The sequence below is a fragment of the Dermacentor andersoni genome, chromosome 1, assembly GCF_023375885.2.
Source record: "Dermacentor andersoni chromosome 1, qqDerAnde1_hic_scaffold, whole genome shotgun sequence".
Classification (NCBI taxonomy): Eukaryota; Metazoa; Arthropoda; class Arachnida; order Ixodida; family Ixodidae; genus Dermacentor; species Dermacentor andersoni.
In genome coordinates, this window is record NC_092814.1 from 204,265,522 (window position 1) to 204,285,929 (window position 20,408).

A 20,408-nucleotide genomic window follows, 5' to 3' on the forward strand; every position below is an offset into this window, starting at 1 on the left:
GCCGCTCCCACGTTGGGACAGTCAGGCCATGCCCGACCGCCGCATCGTGGGCCCTCTGGACAGCCCATAGTTGCGCCCCGACATCGGGGCTCTTGATAGCGGAGAGCCACTTCTCCTCATTGATTTGTTCTGTGCCTCGTAACGAGGGGCAACGCTAGAGCATATGGTCTACGCTAGCGATGTCATTGCAGTTCCTGCAAGGATTAGTGGCATAGGTGTCGCAATAAATTTTGTGGAATAAAGCCGGGCTGGGATATGAGCTTGTTTGCAATTATCTGAGGGTCAATGCCTGCGCTCTATTTAAATTTTTCTGGGGAAGGGGAAAGTCTCTCCTGCCGAGATAAAAGTGCTGCGCAATTTCATTGTATGTGGTCGGTTGATCTCTGTTCTCCACCACTGCAGGCCGGCGTTGGAGTTCTCCATGGTCGCGGAAAGCGAGACCTCGCGCCTTGGAGTGGGCCAGCTCGTTGAGGTTTGTCGGGCCTCCCATGATGGATCCCATGCATGTGAGCGGGGAACCACGTGAGAGTGTGGGTGGCGATGCTTTTGCCGTCGAGGATGCGACAGGCTTCCTTACACACGGCGCCAACGCTGAAGGCGCGGATGGCTGCCATGGAGTCGCTGAAGATATTGGCATGTTTGTCATCCAGGAGGGCCAAGGCAATGGCCACTTGCTCGGCCGCACGCGACGACGTGCTTCGTACCGAAGCGGCGTTAACGGTCGAACACCTGTGGTTGATTGACACTACCATGAAATTGTTGCTGTTGCCATACTGGGCCGCGTCAACGAAGCAGCTGCCGCCAGGGAGTTCTGTTGCGCGGAGTAGGCGCCACTGCTCTGGCCTTCCTTCTTTCTACGTTGCGCTGGGGATGCAATTGCGCGGGGCAGGCGATATGATGATGTTATCTTTCTGCTCTTTCGGAAGGCTCTGGTAGGCGTCTTCGACAGTGGCCGGGGGGACGCCCATCTCAGTTAGGAGTCGTCTGCCTGCCCTGGTGCCGGAGAGCCTGAGAATCTGTTCCCTTTCTTGTGCTTCTGCAATTTCTTCCAGGGTATTATGAATACCCAACTGCAGGAGTCGGTCGGTGCGTGTGTAGTTTGGTAGTCCGAGTGCGCTCTTGATCCCTGTCCTTATCATGGCATTTAGCTTGTCTCGCTCGGCCCTCTTCCAGATGCGCATGGCCGCTACGTACGTAAAATGGCATAACAAGAAAGCGTGGGCTAGCCTTATCAGATTCTCTTCGCTCAGGCCTCTCCTTCTGTTAGCTACCCGCCTGATTAGACCGATGACGCTATCTGTCTTCTTTGCTAGTTTGTGAATGATGATGCTATTCGTGCCCGCCCCTTCGAGTGTCATTCCCAAGATTCGAATGGACGCGACTTTGCGAATGGGATCTCCGCACTTGGTGTAGAGATTAATGTCAATTTCAATGGGGGGGTTTCCAGTTCTGTGGCTTGCGGCCCTTTCTAGTTGGGCTGTAGAGAAGGAGCTCCGATTTCTTTGGGGAGCACCGCAGTCCCGCGTCGGTTAGAAAGCGCTCTGTAGTGTCGACAGCTTCCTGGAGAGTGGCTTCGACTTGTCCGTCACTGCTACTCGCGCACCAGACAGTGATGTCGTCCGCGTAGATCGTGTGACCGATGCCCTGGACCTTGCCTAGGTATCGTGAGAGGTTGACCATTGCGATGTTGAAGAGGAGCGGTGAGATGACTAACCCCTGGGGGGCGCCTCTTCCGCTCAGCTCCATTTTCTTCGATTCCAAATCTCCAGCCTTGAGGATGGCGCATCGTTTGCTGAAGAAAGACCTGACGAAGGCATGGAAGGACGATCCCAGGTCGAGTTTGAAGATGGCGTCGAGAACGAACCCGTGACGGATGTTGTCAAAGGCCTTCTCCAGGTCCAAACCGAGGATGGCTCTCGTGTCCCGAGTGCAGCGTTCCAGGATTTGGACCTTGATAAGCTTCATGGCGTCCTGGGTGGAGAGGCCTGGCCTGAAACCTATCATGTTGTGAGGGAAAAGGTCCTTGGTCTCGATAGACTTGGCAATTCTGTTATGGATGGCGTGCTCGGCCACCTTCCCTACACATGACGTCAGTGAGATGGGGCGGAGGTTGTCCAAGCTCGGCGGTTTACCAGGCTTTGGGATTAGTATGACTTTCGCCAACTTCCATTCTTCCGGTACAGTTCCGTCCTCCTAAATCCGATTTATCTAATCTGTGAGAAACTCAATTGATGCGTCCTCTACGTTTATGAGAGCCTTGTTGTTAATGTGATCCGGGCCGGGTGCTGACTTACCTTTGAGGTCGTGTAGGGTGCGGCGGATTTCACTGACTTTGAAAGGCTCGTCCAGCGCGGAGTTCGGCTTCCCTTTGTATACTGGGTATGCCGCCTCATCGGCCACAGTTTTGAGCGGCAGGTACTTCTTAGCCAACATCTCCAGCACGTCCTTTTCCGAAGACGACTTCTTGGCTTCGTGGAGTGCTTTAGCGAGGACACTTCTCTGGTTTGACTTGGTGCCGGAGTCGTCGAGCAAGTGTTTGAGAAGATTCCACTTGCCTCCCGTGCGCATCTGCCCGTCGATTGAATTGCAAATTTCGTCCCATTGCTGCCTAGACAGGGCTTGGCAGTGCTCATCGATCTGCCTGTTGGTATCCGCTATCTTTTTTCTGCGCTTGCGATTCAAGCGTTGGCTTTTCCACCTCTCGAGAAGTAATTGCTTATCCTCGAGAAGGTGCGCTGGCCTGTTATCCATTTTGTCTGTCTGTAGATCCGTCTCTATGGTTTTGGTGGTGGAGCAGATATCTTGCAGAATTAGTGCGCACCACTGGACGAGACTCTCCGGCTTTTCTCCACGGGTGGCGCGGGCCATGCGAACCTCACAGAATTTGTCCCAGTCAGGGACCGAGAAGGCCTTCTTTCTTTTCTGCTCCACTTGGAAGCTGGTGACCGTGTTGTAGTGATCACTACCGAGGTCTATGAGCAGATTCGACCACATGGCTGAGCCAGCGTTTTTAACAAAGGTGAGATCCGGGACAGAGTCCCTGGTCGAGGAGGCGCCCCGTCTGGTGGGAAAGGCTGGGCCCGTCAATAGAGAAAGTCCCGCATCTCCCGCCTCCTGCCACAGGCTTCTGCCCATGACCGTGTCGTGCGTGTAGTTCCTAGCGGGAAAGGGGGCGTTGAAATCGCCGGCCACAACCAGTGGAGAGTTTCCGGCGAGTTTCGTTGCCCCAGTGATGATGGTTTAGAAACGTCGTGTGTGATCGCTCGGGCTGCTATGTATGTTAAGTATAAAAATGCTGGAGATGTTGGATTGACTTGGGATGACTTCTACTAGGGAGGTCTCCGTCTTGCTAGGCCGGACCCCTAGATCGTGTGCGACGAAAGTGAACTTGCTGCTGACTAATGTGCAGATTCCTCTGCCGTCCCCACGGAGAGCAAGAGCTTTGTATCCCTGGAATGAAACCTGATCAGTCATCGTTTCTTGCAATAACATAACATGTGGCTTTTCTTTGTGAGTGCGAACAAACTGTTGCAAGGTACATCTTTTATGGTGGAGTCCCCTGCAGTTTCACTGCCAAATCCTAAATTGGGTGTGTGGCCTCATCCTTACTGTATAGAGCGCCTTCCGGCGTTGCTACTAGGGTCTCGAGGGAGGTGGTTCTATTAATCGGTCCGGGAATGTGCAGTGGTGGCCGCGTAGGTACCAACGCGCCATCCGGGAAGTAAACGGGACGTACGTGGGTCGACGTCCTGATGTCCATTTTCTGCACCTTGGTCTCTATCTCTGGTATTCTGTTTTCTAAGCATTGAATTTTGACATTTTGCGCGTCTAACTTCTGATCCACGACCAACAGTCGCTGATCCACTGTAGATAGTCGTTCGTTAATCTTCTTGATCTCGAAGCAGATGCAATTCAACATTTCTCTGACTTCGGACTTGGCTTTAGCCGGTACATTTTCGGGCATGCTGGGAACGGCCTTTCTTTTGGCTGGATTGCCCGAGTGGCTCGCATCCACGACAATGGGAACGTCTGCGGTTTGAGGAGAGAGGGTCCCCAAGGGGGATGAACTAGGGAGTGGAACGCCATGAGGTCCCCGAGGGGGTTGGGGAGAGGGGCTCGCCGAGGGCTCCCTGAGGGGGTTGAACTAGGGACTGGAAGGTGGTGAGCTTGATTAGCCTTTCTGAGTTCTGCTATATCGGCTCGCATTAACTCGATTATGCTGCGCATCTCGGCATTTTCTTTCCTAAGCTGAGCTATTTCAGACGAACCATGCTCTGGCGCCGCACCTCCAGTTACCTTTTCGGCAGTTCTCCCTCCACTCCGCACCCTGTCTGCCCAGGTGGCACCTTGTTTCCCAGAACCGGCTGGCTCTTCGAACCGGACCCTGTTCTGTGGGCCCCGGGAGTGGCTTCCCGATCTGGAGCGGCCCCGGGACCTGTACCTGGAATGGCTCCTAGACCTGGACCGGGAACAGCACCTGGACCTCGAGCGGCTTCTCGAGCGGGAGAGCCTGCTCGAAGGTCTAGCCGGTTCCCGGTCGGCGCTTGTCTGTGCTGGTGACGGGTCTCGATTCCTGGGTTCCGCATTTCTTTCCCTTCTCCTCCGTCGAACGATGTACGGGAGCTGGAATCTTTGCTTGCAAATCTTGTCCGCTGTGGCGTGCGGGCCCCCGCAGAGGCCGCAAGTAGGCGAGCAGGTGTGGTTGTCGTCGGGGTTGTTGTCCCCACATTTCCCGCATAGCTTGTCCCCTGGCGTTGGGCAGACGTCGGCTCTGTGGCCTAGTCTACCGCAGGCATAGCAGCAGTCGTGCTGCCTGAGGTACAAGGAGCACTTGACTAGCGCCGAACCGTAGAAAACGAAGTTGGGGACCTTGTAGCCGTCGAAAACGATGACTACCGTTTCGCTATTCTTGATTCGCTTGTCTCCCAGGGCTAAGGGATTTCTCTCGTTGAGAATGCTTCTGTCCAGGTCGGCCTGGCTCTCCGACACATCAATTTGGCGTATGACACCCTTGCACGTGGCGTGCGGTGCGGCTTCGTAAGTGCTGAGTTCGTATTGTTTATTTCCCAGAGTGATGCAATTCATTTTTAGATAAGCATCTGCGTTATCGCGAGACGCGGTGCTGAGGACGATAATATTTTGTGTTGCGTTGGGGCAGACGATGTCGTGGCTAGCTTCCTCGGACGTGAGTCCTGCCGCGGCGGCGACGGCCCGACCAAGCCTTGTGGAGCCCGTTTTCTGCACATCCAGACCACCCCTGGGGCTGGCGGTAATCTTCCAGTGTTCCTTTGGGAGCTAAGGCATTCGCGACGACTTGATGATCTTGTGCTTTAGGCTAATGGGCTTCCTGCTGCCATTGAAACGCTCACGGTGCCCCTCTCTGCTTGCCGCTTCACGGGTGCTGTCGCGACGAGAGACGCGCAGGGCGTTTTTCTTGACAGTGGCGGAGCACCAGCCGTGCTGCGGGTCAAATTGTCTCAGTGTAAGTATAAGATCATGTTCCGAGCAGGAAAACTATTATTAAGGCACCAATCTATTTCGTCGAGTCTTGTATTGCTGAAGAACAACGCTTGAGGTGACCCCTGAAGCCCAGTTCGGATGGCTCCCCTTCCGGAAGGCATGTCTACGGCAAGGGGGGTACATTTTACCCTGCGGTTCACCCACATACACTCCTCTTTCGTAGTTGTCCCCTACTCCGAAGGCATTTGGAGTGCCCGTGTGTTAGGGGAATTAAACTGTCTATTGCGACAAACTCATCGTTGTGAATTCAGGGAGAACAACAGCAGCTGCCGTTCGTTTGCGCATGCGAATTTGACCGTATCCTGCCCTACTGACAAAAGTTATCATATCGTAAAAGGAAATTGAATTGAACCGCACCAGAAAGTTTCACGTCGGCCAGTTCTTTTTACAATTGACATACGTCACATGTGCGCCAGCGAATAAAGCAAGTTGCTAGGATGAATATTACGAAACAGCCATATAGAGGGCAACCGCGCTTAATCTGAAGCTTGTGTTATTGCAGCTATAGTAAATTTCTCCCGCAAGAATAGTGCAGAATACATTAGAATACATATTACGAAATAATTTCCCGTCCTTGAAGTTTCATGGCGACATACTATAATATAGCACTCATATAGATCAGATATATTGAGTTTGAAAACAGCCGTTCTTGAGTGCAGCGGGCGTTCAACAAGGCCGAATCGACGGTGTTGCAACGAGGCTAGTTCTAGCAACAGCAAGCGTGGCTTTCCCGCATATTACTTCATGCCTTAGTCTGCATTGGTTAACCTTAGCCCAACTCTCTTGTTTTTCGTATCACATATATATACGGCCTTTTTTGCTGCGAAAAACCGGGCCTTGCTTGATCTATTTTTCTCATTTAGGGTTAAGACCTTCTCGATCAGTTTTAGCAGATTTTCGTTGAGTAGATGATTTACGAGGAGCGCGAATTATTCAGGAATCTTCCGTGTGCTTTGGCGCCTGAAACCTATCACTTATAAAGACAATGGTTTGGAGACTTCACCAGGTTTATTGTTTAACAGCGATGATTGATGCGAATGCTTCATCTTTTGCGGCTTTCCAGATGGAAGTCAGGTTAAACTATAGCACAGTAAACAAAGTTAATATTACTAACGTATAGACATGTTAATCCCCCCTCCCCCCAAAACTAGAACAATTTTTTATACCAACAGAGAAATTCTCGGCTTCAACCGCACTGGGCCGAGCAGATCATATGTGATAGATATCTTACGTTATCACCGTCGCTCACATTTGTCTGTTCTGTTTTTTTCCAGATAAAGCCATAAAAATGTTGGCCGGTATAAATAGCGCCGTTGTCATCCAGTTCGCATTCCATTAGCGTCTTCATAGTGGAGCACAGCACGCACTGCAAGAGGTGCTTTCACATGTGCCGTGTCTAGTGTATTGACTTCTGCGTCGGGTTTTGGTAACGCCCCACGCCGACTTGCCGTCTGCCATCCATCGAAGCTCTGCTACGCATTCAAAGTCTGGCCTTTCTCTTGCTAAGGATTCCATGGCCGAGTTCAACAGGGCCTCTGGTATGCTGGCGACTCACCTCCTGCGCGGACGTGGTGCCAGGCGGTCCAGCGGCGGCAACGACCAACGGTCCCGTGGCCAAGACACCGGGGACGAGAGGGGGATACCCATGGCGTCAAGAGGGTACGTGCCATCGCCAGGTACACCACCGCCCTCATACCGTGAGGTGGTGCTCGCCGTCCCCGCCGAGGCGCCTTTCAGCGAAGATGAATTGGCCCTAGCTGCAAGACACCTCGGTCACATCCGCCAGTTGCAGCGGGAGAGGTTCCCCGAGCGTGAAGGGCGATGGGTAGATGATACAGACGAACCGGCGTCCCGGAGGCACTATGGCTGGGACAGATGGTATCGGCGGAGCTACATGCAGTGGAAGCAGCACTACAGCTGTATGTGGGTGTTAGCCATTGTTTTGACGATCATTTTCATTTTGTTTGTGATAGTGACGCACTTTATTTACCACGGCCTGCATGCGCCGACGAAGGATTTGCCCTATGAGACGCGCACCTGAATCCTACAAGATTTGTAGCTGGACCGAGTGCGGTGTTAACGCGCGTACTGTAGACGGGAAGGGCATGACAACCTGCTTAGGGCATTACTGACAGCCGGGTTTTTGCCGAATGATATCTTAATACCGCGCCGGTATCTAATGTGAACATGAAGGAATAATTGTATTTATTGCACCTCGTGTGCTTAATCACTTGACATTGCTGCGAGTGATTGCGGCGACGCGTACGCGGGAGTGCTATGGCCCCAAAACTGCCAGTTAATGTTTAACCCCAGCTTCCTGCATAACGATGATCACCTACCCACGACTTCGAGTTGCTTTGCCCGTGTCGGTGCTTCGTTCGGGCGCAACGGCACTTCACGCTACGATGTGCTTGTTGCGTCTTTTCACGCAGATGAAGAAACGGCGTTAACTCGCACTGCGTCGCCGTTCAAGTCATCAAAATAAGTCTTAGCTTCATTGTTCATTTTAATGGGTTGTGGTAAAAATGTCTGCCAACGTAAATATATTTGCCGAAAAGTATTAAAAGAAAAAAAAAAGGAAGCATCTCAGATTCCATCACCACAATGCTAAGTGCTGTCTATTTCGTAACGTTGGCACTTGTTTTTCACAACTGGCGTGTTCCGTACCGTATGTGCATTTTATAGAACTGATATGCATTTTATATTGTCGAGTTCATTTTTAACGGGTCTGTGGACGCCGCACAAGACTGAAATAAACTGTGCCCAGTGTTCTTGTTTGCCGCATGTGTGTGTGTTTCAAGCGAAGCCTTCTTATACTCTTCGACCGCGCAGGTGCACACTGATTTCAAAAACGCCACATTCCGACAACTGATGCAAGCATACCGCAAGAGTATGTATGTGTATACATACATGCATACATACATATAGCTGCACGTTAGAAAGGGAAACGACGTACGTGGAACCACGTTCTTTGCAGTCCAAGATTTCCGCTGGTGGGCCAGCCTTTATCAGAGTGACTGGAAGGCTTGCTCACCTGCCAAAACGTTGGGACAATAAAGAATGCGTGTCCACGTACGCCCTTTTCATTTTTGACGCTACACCACTGGAGCGAGCCGGTGTTTCCCGCCACACGTATCCAGGTTTTCTGGACACGAGGGTTTAGTTCGAGTGCCGCGACGTGGCGTACTGACCTTAAGAGGAAGAGCTTAAGAGCTTGTCAGCACAACCCACCGCCCCGTTCCAAAGGGGGCGCTTATCACATCATTGCATTCATCTATCCGAAGCTTTAGCTCGGGCCAAACTCCAACGCGGCCATTCAAATACATGTTAAACGCAAGAACGCTTTTCTGAGATAGCCGCTGGACAAATTATATTGAAATCTGTTGCATTTGAGAGAGAAAGTTAAATTCTAATTACTGTTGGAAGCGGAATTTTGATTTAGGGCCTGAATTTCGTTAAAACAAATTTCGAAAATTTGGAAGTTCGGAAGAAATAGCACAAGGTTTACAAATTAATTGCTCTGCTTGAAGAGCACATATCGTAGTTCTATAAACGGCATGCGTTCGATCATTGAAAGCGGACAAATTCGATATATCATTTTATATCTTACATGAATTTGTTACGTTGTGCATAAGGGTTCTGCAAAAGATGTATTTCTATATAACTAAATTTCTGAGGATTTATGTGTAACATATCAATTTGGTCCGCTTGAGATGTACTATTAGATGCAGCTCACAGAATTGTGGTATCGTTTCTCATTGCTGAGTTAGAGTTAACTTGATCGTTCCGTTTCCTGAAAATTTTCAATTTTTCACAATTATTAATAAAAAATTGACGGCCTAAATAAAAAATTCGAATATTAGTCAATAGATTTTAAGTGTTTCTTTTAAATGAAATAAACCTCGTCAAATTTGGTGCAGCGGTTGCCGAGAAAAACGAATTCTCCTTTTACATGTATTTAGATAGGAGAACCCGAGCTAAAGCTTCCTCTTAAGCTTTTCAATCTTCCCGTGGTAACGCGTGATGACCGCAACAAACAAAAATATAATATTAAAAGCTATCCCTGTGCGAGCTTCGCCACAATGCTTGTCCTGTCGGCGTTATCAGTGTTTTTGATAAAGCGTAACCGCTCGTCGCCTGGAAATGCCTTATCATCCTAAGAGTGTTTAGTCGGAACGAGCGATGATCGATTCTGGGCTTTTGATATGGTTTGTTTTTCTTTTTTTTTCTCTTTCTTTTCGATTCTACGGAGTAAACAAGCTAGGGTAATCGTCGGAACCACCCCGCGGCAGCCTTTTTTTCAATCGGCACATATAACGTCCGAACATTGCGCAGCGTCTACGAGAGACGCCGTCGTGGACGGCTGTTGATTTTGATTTATCGATTTCGTTCAGGTGCCCCAATTATTTCGCTAACAACATTGCTATCCGCACTCATGGGCTGCCACAGCTGCTGCAAATCGAGATGTGCATAACTATTTAGATGGATACACGGATAAGTTCGTTTTGCACCTTGAGGCAAAAGGCACGACACAAGAATTATACAAACTGTCTCTGTGTGGTTGTCCGTTCACATGCTATGGCCGCAGCTGCTCACAATATTACGTCCCATTTACTGGCCATCAGGCCAGGTACACCTTCAGGCATGACATATGCAGTACTTACATTTAGTTGTGAAAGTAATGTCCTGTCACGGTTATGCACGCGCGTGAAGGAAAACCGTTATTTAAGATTATTTTTCAGTATTAGATGTGGGATTTGTCTATTCTCCGTATTGTCTACCATGTTTCCGTTCCGCCTATATGATATAGCCGCAATGTATACTAGCAGATATCGAACGCCAAAATGGCTACCCACATACTCAAAGACCTCGCGCACAACTCCTCCCCTTTACTTGCATTCAAGAGTTGTGCGACTCTCAAGGACATCCTTAAGGAATGGTAAATAATAAATTATGGGGTTTTACGTGCTAAAACCACGATCTGATTATGAGGCACGCGGTAGTAGGCGATTCCGTTATAATTTGGACCAGCTGGGTTTCTTTAACGTGCACCTAAATCTAAGTACACGGGTGTTTTCATGTGTAGGCATGATACGCTTTTTTTTCTTCTGGAAAGCATGAGTATTGCAAGTGTCCTATATGCAGATTTTTCCACTTCGTGTTTAATACACAAAGAAGTGCCCAGTAGGTGTGATTTGGTGCCTTAAGGGCCGGGAGCACCGCGTTTCTGAAATAGTTCCGAAATGGTCTGTTTGTACCTCAGATGCATTTCTCGACTTCAATAAAAATCGGTAATACCCCTTGAACTAATTATGCGGAATATTAAAAAAAAAAAAAAAACCCTGACGAGTGACACATGCCGGCAAACAATGTGTCGTTGGTTACACTCAGCTGCAATTTGTCTTCTTTTTTTTCTCCCCGTGCTTAGGTTACGTTAAACATCCGGTTGATTTTCTGCAACAACATAATTACCGTACTTCATACCGTATTTCTGTAACGAAAGACGCTTCTGCTATTGCAGAAGCATAATTTACTGATATTTAGTGTCCCTTTAAGAGGAAGCTTTAGCTCGGGTGCTCCTATCTAAATACATGTAAAAGGAGAATTCGTTTTTCTTGGCGACCACAACACCAAATTTCACGGGGTTTGTTGCATTTAAAAGAAAAACATAAAATCTAGTGACTGTTGATTTCGAATTTTCGATTTAGATCGTCAATTTTTTATTAAAAATTGCCAAAAATCGCAAATTTTCAGAAAACGAAACTATCAAGTTTACAACTCTGTAACTCAGCAAGAATAGGCGATATCGCAATTCTGTGAATTGTACCTAATAGCACATCTAAAGCGGACAATTTTGACATATTATACATGAATCTAAAAAAATTTATTAATATGTAATTACAACTTTTGCAGAACCCTCGTAAACAACGTAACAAACTCACGTAAGATGTAAAATGACATATAAAATTTGTCCGCTTTGAATGATCTAATGGATGCCATTTACAGAACCGCGATATCTGTTCTTGATGCAGAGGTATTAGTTTGTAAACTTCGTGCTTCTATTTTTTTCAAACTTCTGAATTTTTGTAAATCTCTTTAACAAAATTCAAGCCTTAAATCAAAATTCCGCTTCCAACAGCCACTAGAATTTAACTTTCTCTCTCAAAAGCAACAAATTTCATTAAAATCGGTCCAGGGATTATCTCAGAAAAACGTTTTTGCGTTTTTACATGTATTTGAATAGGCCGCGTCGGAGTTGGGCCCGAGCTAAAGCTTCCTCTTAAGTGACGTAGTTTTACTGCTAAGCATTGCATTCGTGGTGAAAGAAAAGTCGTGTTGTTTGGCTTAATTCACCTGGTCTTTGTTTGAAGAATAGGCCTTTCTGCGAATGTTTTCTATGTGCTGCTGCAAAAGATGACTACCTTCTGCTCCCCCTTGCCACCGTTACTCAAGTTGCAACCAAGTGTAAAAGAATGTGATAAGGTGTATTTCCATTTTTAGTGCAATGTTAATATTGTTCTGCCATGTCTTTTTCATTTTGTTCAATAGTAATAAACATGTCATGCATTTCATATACTTTTGTGAGGTTTATAAGTAAGTTTTTTTTTTCTGGTATGGGGCTGTCAATAAAACAATATTATTTTATTCAATTTTTTTAGTTATTTTGCGTGTGATGGGATTTTGCTATTACGAGTGAATTTTCGCTTTCTTTAGTTGTCATGACTGTATATATTATACACATTGTCCAGTTTTGTGCAATATCTCAGTAAGTATGTCAGAAGCTCTTCTACACTTTGGTCTTTAGGGCATTATATAAAAATCTTTTGTATGTATGTACATGAAACGGCCTTCGCGTTTTCCTGAGGTTTTTTTTTTTTGTTATTTCACTGTCTGAACTTTTGTGTTGTTCATGTACATTCCATGCATTTTTCACTTTCGTTTATTTTCTGAGCGTGCATCATACCAAGTTATGCGAAAATATTTGTTTTCGGAAACGGAAGTCAGTAAAACGAGGCCAAAGATCTGTTGTGTTGGAAGTCGACCTTATATATGCTCTGGCATATGCTGGCATACTCAAAGTATGGACAAGGCTGCCTGCGTGCTGACGCATTAAGAAACCATGGCGCACCACTCGCCATTTCACAAACAATGCCTGGGATAGCGCACGCACACGATGGAAAAAAAAAAAACGGGCCGCGGACAGGCAAAAAGAAAGCAAGAGTAAAGGCGCGCGGGGCATGGGGAAGGGTGAAGAGGGAGTGGAGCGGGTCGCATAATAATAATAATAAAAAAAACGCTACGTAGAGAAGGCGCCACGCGGCTGCTGTTCCTGGTGCCATGACAACGTAAACAATCATGTGCGTCGCCATTTTGCTTAAGCATCGCTCTCCTGTTAGGGCCGTAACTGAAGGGGACGTTGGCGCTAGCGTCGAAAGAGCGTCTGCTTCCAAACAACCAATGACAGCTATGCGGACATTCACACCTGGGGTTTCACCACGTGATGCAACTAAGCCAGTGGGGGGAAACTCCCCGGTTTCGGTGGCAGTAAAGCCCCTCAATCTCCCAAAGTAGCGCCATTCACTTCCCTCCTCCTCCGCTCGGCGCGGCCTCGACGGTGGCGCCGCTGGTGGTGGGCCTGCCGTAGCAGACGACGGCTAACACGCTACGGGAGGAAATCCGCAGAAAAGTTAGTTCGAGCCCTGCGGAGCAGTTTTTCAATCGAAATCTTTCTTCGTCAGTCGGTAACTGGCCTTTAGAATTTCGTGTTGGAATTGCGGAAGAAATAGAGAAAAGGACCATTATTCAAGGCGTATTTAATGCGTAAAGCGCGCGACGTTGAGAGTCCGTGTTGCTGAAACACGACGCAAGCACGCGGTGTACTCAAACACGCGCGTAATTACCAAAGTTTCAGGTGTTGACAGCGTGAAAGTATGTGTACGTGGTTTCGTAGGTTCATTTACGTACCTGCAGGATACTTTTGTTCGGCCGGCGCGTGAGAGATTGCTGACCGCACACAGCCGGAATGGCTGTGTGCGGTCAGCAATGCCTGGCAACAGGGCCGTTTTTTTCATTGCGTGGTACTTTGGTAATCGTGACGATGGATTGTTTCTTTTCTTTACAAGTACTGCTCCAGGAGGGCACATGTAATGGCTAACGTAGGCCTCTGAAGAGCACGTGACATTACAATAATGCAGGCGTCGCAGGGAGTGTTAGCATACAAAATTGGCTGTCCGCGATCTTATACCCCCTTGGCATGCACAGGTTTCGGCGAGCCCCATCCAGCCCTGGTTCTAGCTTTGGTGTTCCCGTTGCCGCTTTGGTGCCCTGGAGGCGCCGTCAATAATACGAAATAATGACAAGGTGTTACAACTAGTAAATAAAATTTATTGAAGAAATGCAATCGCGCCGAGGCGCCAACTTCTAAAGCAGCGCTAGCGCGTCCGCGCGAGTATTATCAAACGCCAACGAGGAATTTACCGGCCCACATACGACTCTACGATCAAAGTGCATGTTAAACATCCCTAGGCGAGCTAGATAAAGTTATCCAGAGCCATCCACTACGACCTGCATCCTAGCTTTGGTCGCTTCGGGACGTTAAAAACGTTAATCATCACAAACCAAATCAATACATGCGGGCGTACATACGAAGCTAAAAGACTGCATCGTAAGTCATATTGAGCCTTGCAAAAGCGTCGAGAATGTGCTAACTTCTGGTGGAGCTCAAAACACACCCTGAATAAAGTCTCTTTTATGTCACAGGCCAGCTGCAGATGCGTGCATTTCACCGCAAGACGAAACTACATGAAACAAAGAGAGCACATTCGAAAAAAAAAGTCAAACAACGCGCTAAATATCACGCAGAGCATGAACACACACTTTTTCGAAGCGGAAGGCGTGAACTAGGCTCAAAATAAGAGGTTTTGAGTAGCCGTGGCCCTTACTTCACTAAGCCGTGCGTTCTTTGCCAATTCCTCGAAGTCAGCCCGCCCGATCCTGCGAATCCACACTTCTTGCGTTGCGCCCGCCGGACGGCAAAGCAAAAAGCTTTTTGCCCTCGCTGTGTCTGTTGCAGCAACCGAAGGGGCAGAAGCATGGCATCGCAATAAAGTGTTCGGCCCTACACATACTATTACGCTAACGCACTCCGTCAGTCCGCCTGCCGTACTTTCGTTGCGCAGGCCCAACAATGGAGGTCGGCGCGCGCTGGAAAGAAAAAAATATACAAAAGCGCGGGGCCTGCTCCACGCTGGAAAGAAAAAATATACAAAAGCGCGGCGCCTGCTTCCACGTGACACAGATTGGCCAATCGGGGAGCGGAGGAGGCTAGGGCGACAGGAAGCGTGGAGGAGGACGCGCCAGGGTGAGAGGGGTGGCGGAAAGATCTAAGAATGGCGCTACTTTTGAAAAATTGAGGGGCTTTAGGTGGCAGAGATAATTGGCGCCATCTCTGTAATGGGCGAACGCAAAAATCCGTTTCCCTTGCATGGCCTCGTAGATCGTCGCCCGCACGCGCGCCGATCCAGGTGGCTGAGCCCTTCCCCCTCGCCATCTCCTCTCCAATTGCCCTCCCTCGTTACTACCCTCGCAACTCCCTCGGAAGCAGTGGCATTACGCCAGTTACAAACCGCAACTTTTCCAAATCTTGTCTCTCTCAATAAATTCTACCCACACTGTTATGCAGATCGTTGCCCTGGCTGTGGCAGCTCGCCCACAATCTTCCACGTCACGATTGAGTGCACTGCAAACCTCTTTCCTCCCTTGCCAACTCTCCTTTACCCCCTACGCAACAAAGAGCTGTGGGACGATGCCCTCCGCGACGGACCTCCCGAGGTCCTCCGAGCTGTGATACAACGGGCTCGAAACATCGCCGGAATCATCTTAGGGACCCTGGACTGAGGGTTCCTCCCACACTGCTCTTGCCATTCAAATATTATTAATAAAGATGTTTTACTCTCTCTCCCTCACCTTCGACTGTCTCCGCGCGCACGCCGTGCGGCCCCGCCGGCCCGGAGCCAGCTCAGCCCGCTGCATGACGTTTCATGTTTCGTTATCTGCTGTTATCGCGAAGCGTGCGCTGCTGTGCGTTGACCGGCGTGGCTAGTTCGACTAAGCAGCGAAGTTCTACAGTTAATTTTACTGTTTCTCAGCCAACGGAATCGGGCTAGGTCACTTGCGTTTCACGAGATAGCGATAACGCGGGCTAGAAGGTGCGCTCTTTACGACTGGTCTGTCGCTTACGCTGTCTCAATGTAGAAAACAAGCTCGTGGGCCGCCAATATACTACGATTCATTCCGTTCACACACATCCTCGTTCATGTAGCAGAAGACGGAAGCAAAAGGCCCTTTCGACGGAATAACTCCGCACTTTGAGCAACACTCTAAGAAAAGTTTGCACCCTTTGGAGTGTATATTTGCCACACAACGATAATCGTCATCTGTCTTGCCCGCATTTCCTTTCCTGAAAACGCTGCGCTTGTTTCTTTCCTGTCGGGAATGCTATATCATGCTGATAACGCGCATGCCGTTCGTTACTGGAAAGTACCGGGCTCGCCGCGTTAAAGAAAGGAAATGCGGACAAGACAGATGACGATTATCGTTGTGTGGCAAATATACACCCCAAAGCGTGCAGCTGTTTGAGTGTACATTCTAAGAAAAGTTTACACCCTTTCAGTCGTATCTTCCCACACAACAATAAACGTGTCCTCTGTCTTGTCCGCATTTCCTTTCTTTAACGCTGCGAGCCTGGTACTTCCCAGTAACGAACGGCATGCGCGTTATCAGCATGACATAGCATTGCCGACAGGAAAGTAGCGGGCAGGGCGTTTTCAAGAAAGGAAACGCAAGCAAGGTAGATGACGATTATCGTTGTGTGGCAGATATACACCTCAAAGGGTGTAAACTTTTTTTAGAGAGTATATACTCACGGACAACTTTCTGTGGCTACACTCTTATGCCATCTTCGGCTGGTCGCCTCTGAGCGCTCTGGAGCGCTCTCGCGAGCGGCGTTGTCTTCGGCTGGTTGAAAGAGGGCGCGCGCCCTGCGTTCGGCTGGTTCTTCTCGATTGCTCTCCTCCACCTTCGAGCGCTCTGAGGCGCTCCGAACCCTGTCGTCGGAGCAGTCGTGGAGATTTAAACGTCATCGCAGCGCCGCGTCGCTGCTGTTGGTGACGGCCCACCGTAACCTAGGCAACCTAGGCCACTGCATGCTGGCGTCTCGACGAACGCTCGTGCCGCCGGCGCGTCCGCCGGTGTTCTCGGCAGCGCCGGGAGCTTTTGATAGGCGAAACATTGGACGTTGGCAGTAGTCACGTGGTTTCACATCTGCCATTTCCTCCTCCGAGAGCGAGTCACACGTTCGGCTTGCGCGCTTGTCCTCTACCTCTGAGCTCGGGGAACGCCGGATCTGCCCAACTCTGCTTCGGGGGATGGAGGCGACCAGTCGAAGATACCATTAGACAAAGGTATGCACCCTTTGGGGGTGTATATCTGCCACACAACAATAATCATCTGCTTGCTTGCGCTTTCCTGAAAACGCCGGGCCGCTACTTTTCTGTCGGGAGTGCTATGTCATGCTGATAACGCGCATGCCGTTCGCTACTGGGAAGTACTGGGCTCGCAGCGTTAAAGAAGGGAAATGCGGGCAAGAGAGATGACGTTTATTGTTGTGTGGCAAGATACAAGCCGAATGGTGCAATTTTGTTTTAGAGTATACACTCTAAAACATGTCTTTCCGCTTTTTCACGCAGCTTCCATGTATATGTACGCTCTGGACCTCCCTTCGACACGGCGTGCGAGACAGCAACAGCACCAGTCGAAAAGTCGCAGGAAGAAAGAAAGAAAGCTTCAGTTTAAAAAAGTTGTCTTTATTTGTTGGCGTACAGTGGAGTTTCGCCGTGGCGTCAACGCGTCCTTTGCGGGATGTCTACGCTGCGAGAGCCAACTGGCCGATCTGTCCACTAGACTTTCTGGCTTCAGCAGCAACCCTACCCTGTTTCCAAGACTCGAATTATCTATCCGGTTTGCTACAGACCTACAGAACTGTTTCTTTAGCCTGCTCATAATTGGCGCCCTCCACGGCTATACTGTGGAAGTACTTCCCTTTCACTATACGCTGCATTAAGAAGTGAGCTTGCTTTCAAATTATATTCTTCAATTATGTTGTATTCTTGCTATTATTGTGGCACGTAATCTACACAGAGTACTCAGGCACCCTCCAATGAAATGCTTCCAATTTTTGCCTGATTACGCCCGCCATTGTGATGCTAGGAATATTTGTAGCAATATATTGCTAGCAATTCCTCTAGCATTATCGCCGCCAGCGCCTTTACGCGCTCCCGTAGGCGGCGGCTGGGACTGGCACTCGAGAAGTCTAAGTATATAACCTCCTTGCATAAAAACGGCAGCATGGTTGCCTATATATTGTTGGCTTGGATATCTTTGGCACGAGGCCCAAGACGGCACGCTGTCTTCTAACGCATTGTTATGTTTGCGTTCGCGTCTCTGTCTTGAAGGGACGCGCACGGTAACATGCTGCAATGGTGATTGCACTGAGCGTATGTGGGGCGAGAAACGCTGTTCTAAAATGTCTGTTCTCTAACTTGTGCAGTAAGCCCATCTTTACAGTATTCCCGTTGCAACAAGAACAACGAGTATGGCAACCGTAACCGCAAGCGTCACGGTATGGTCGTAACTTGTCGCGACAGCGCAGTTGTAATCCACAGACCCTGCCACTAAAGAATACGCGGCAAGGAATGACCGATGAAGAAGTAATTGCCAAGATTGGTTTTCAGTAAACGTTTATTACCAACCACGCCGGGTGCTTCTACAACAGCAAAGGATGGATGCTGGGCGGTGACTCCAATCAATTTCTCGCCACATCACACATCTACACTGGAATTCAATCGGTCTCACAAACTCTCGCTTATATTCTCTGGCCCCTAAGCTGCGACTTCGCCTGCCACCCGGGCCCCAGCTTTTCCTCTTTTGTGCCCCGCTTCTTTCCCAATCTGCTGAGACGTGCTTCCACTGATGCTTGCTCCTCCTTTTTCTCAATAAATGAAGGCCTTCATTCATGCATTCCTAAGTTACTGCAGAAACTAGCGTGTCTTTATCTCCATAACCACCCTGTCTATCACCTGGACTCTGCCATCGCAAAACAATGTTGCTGTGTTAAAAATGACTGGGTGTTGCATATAAAATTTTCTAGGAATGGCAAGCAGCGCGGTGTGCAATTTTTGGTGGGTGATGAGACAGTACAGAGCTCCTTCTCTGCTACATCCGCACTCAGCGCTCTGCTCCGTGAGCTACTATTAGCCGCTAGGACGAAGTACGAAATGAAAGAATCCTAGCTGGGCTGGTCGCGGGTTGCTCATTTCTCATCTAAGCCTGAATGACAACAATATAGGCGAGGTGAGTTACGGTAGCTTGTGGATTTGGACTAACGACGCTCTTCACACAGCACTTTCGTCATATGCGTGTTTGCGAACGGGAGTGAAAGACAGGAGGGTAGCACGCCTTCCTGAAATAAAACATTCGCAATAACCCTTTATTTGACGGTGGGACATATGTCAAGGGCCCACGATACGAAACACCTTCAAGTCGGTATCAGCTTGCAAAGGGGGAACTCAGATGAAACGTTCTGAAGCGGATAGGCTTTTTATTATCATAAGGATATCTTTGTTGAAATTCCTTACCATGAGGTGAACGCCGACTAATAAGCATTTAAATTTTCTGTAATATGAAGACGCCCACTTAATATAAGGTTTCTGTCTTTTGTAGCCTCCTAAATTATAAAGTAGGTTATGAAAAATAAATTGTTGTAGTAAATGATTAAGCGCACACGCCCAACAAAAGTCCATATTCCATTTCCCAGCATTCACTCAAGGAAGATGTAGCACGTCGATACTGTCAAGTTGTAGTGATGGGAAGAACAAGGCAGTTCCAAAAGAGTGAGTCACGAATATGACTCATAAGGTGAGCTTGAGCTGGAAAAGAACATAGCACTCAAAGCACAACGATTGCTGCGCGCAAAGTAGTGCGTCCTCTGAATCTGATCTATGGAACAAGGCATCGGTTAAACAGATTGGAATGCTCGTACATTGCAGCGTAATCTCGGGTCCTCAAATGTGATGGAGAATGTACGCCAGTATTCGCTTCACGCGCGCAATTTGATAAGGTAACGCTTTTTCGCTATTGAATTTGTGACAACACACTGGGTGTTAGAAACACATGCAGGCGCCTCTTGAGCTAACCGATACCTTTGGAACAGTGGTGAGACGCTAAAGAAAGCTCACGCCCCCCCCCCCCCCCCCCCCAAAAAAAAAAAAAAAATGGAGCACAGTTACTTTGAATTTTAGCACAAAAACAGTGCCCGTGGTAAAAAGGGCCCCCGAGACTACACAGCGGCGCCGACATACCAAAAATTCAAGAGCTAAACACTTTTTAATTACTGGTATTTGTCCAACCAGCATTTCTTGGTTGAATGTAGCCCTGTGGTCCAAGGGCCATTTCCACCACGGGTACCGTGTGGGAGCTCATATTTCTTGTTAGCATTAATTGTGACAAAGTGACAGTATAATTGCTTTAGATCTTGACATTAGACAGCCAAAATATATGCAGGAAAACCCTCATTTTAATATTTCAGTACTTTTCGTTCTAACGTACATATCCGCGCTGATCCATATGTTATAAAGTACTGAAAATGTATTCAGTGCTTTCCCCCAGGCTGCTATTTTTATTCCTGATGATGCCAGGAAACGGAGCCTGATACCACCAATGCTCAGAAATCTAATCGGGAGCGCACACAATGTTCTCGCACACCTTGTGTGATGTCCCGTAGCGCTGAGGTGCTTCTTGTATGATGTAGGAGAATCGGTCATAAAGGCACG

General features: G+C 48.5%; 1 long non-coding RNA gene across 1 annotated transcript in view; it reads left to right on the forward strand.

The window, feature by feature from the left end:
• Positions 1-426: 426 nt before the first annotated feature.
• LOC129380850 (uncharacterized) overlaps positions 427-20,408 on the forward strand; it is a 34,291-nt gene continuing 14,309 nt past the window's right edge. Inside the window, exon 1 of the long non-coding RNA XR_008609068.1 lies at positions 427-506. This is a non-coding gene — a long non-coding RNA (uncharacterized lncRNA). The remainder of the gene's footprint in view (positions 507-20,408) is intronic.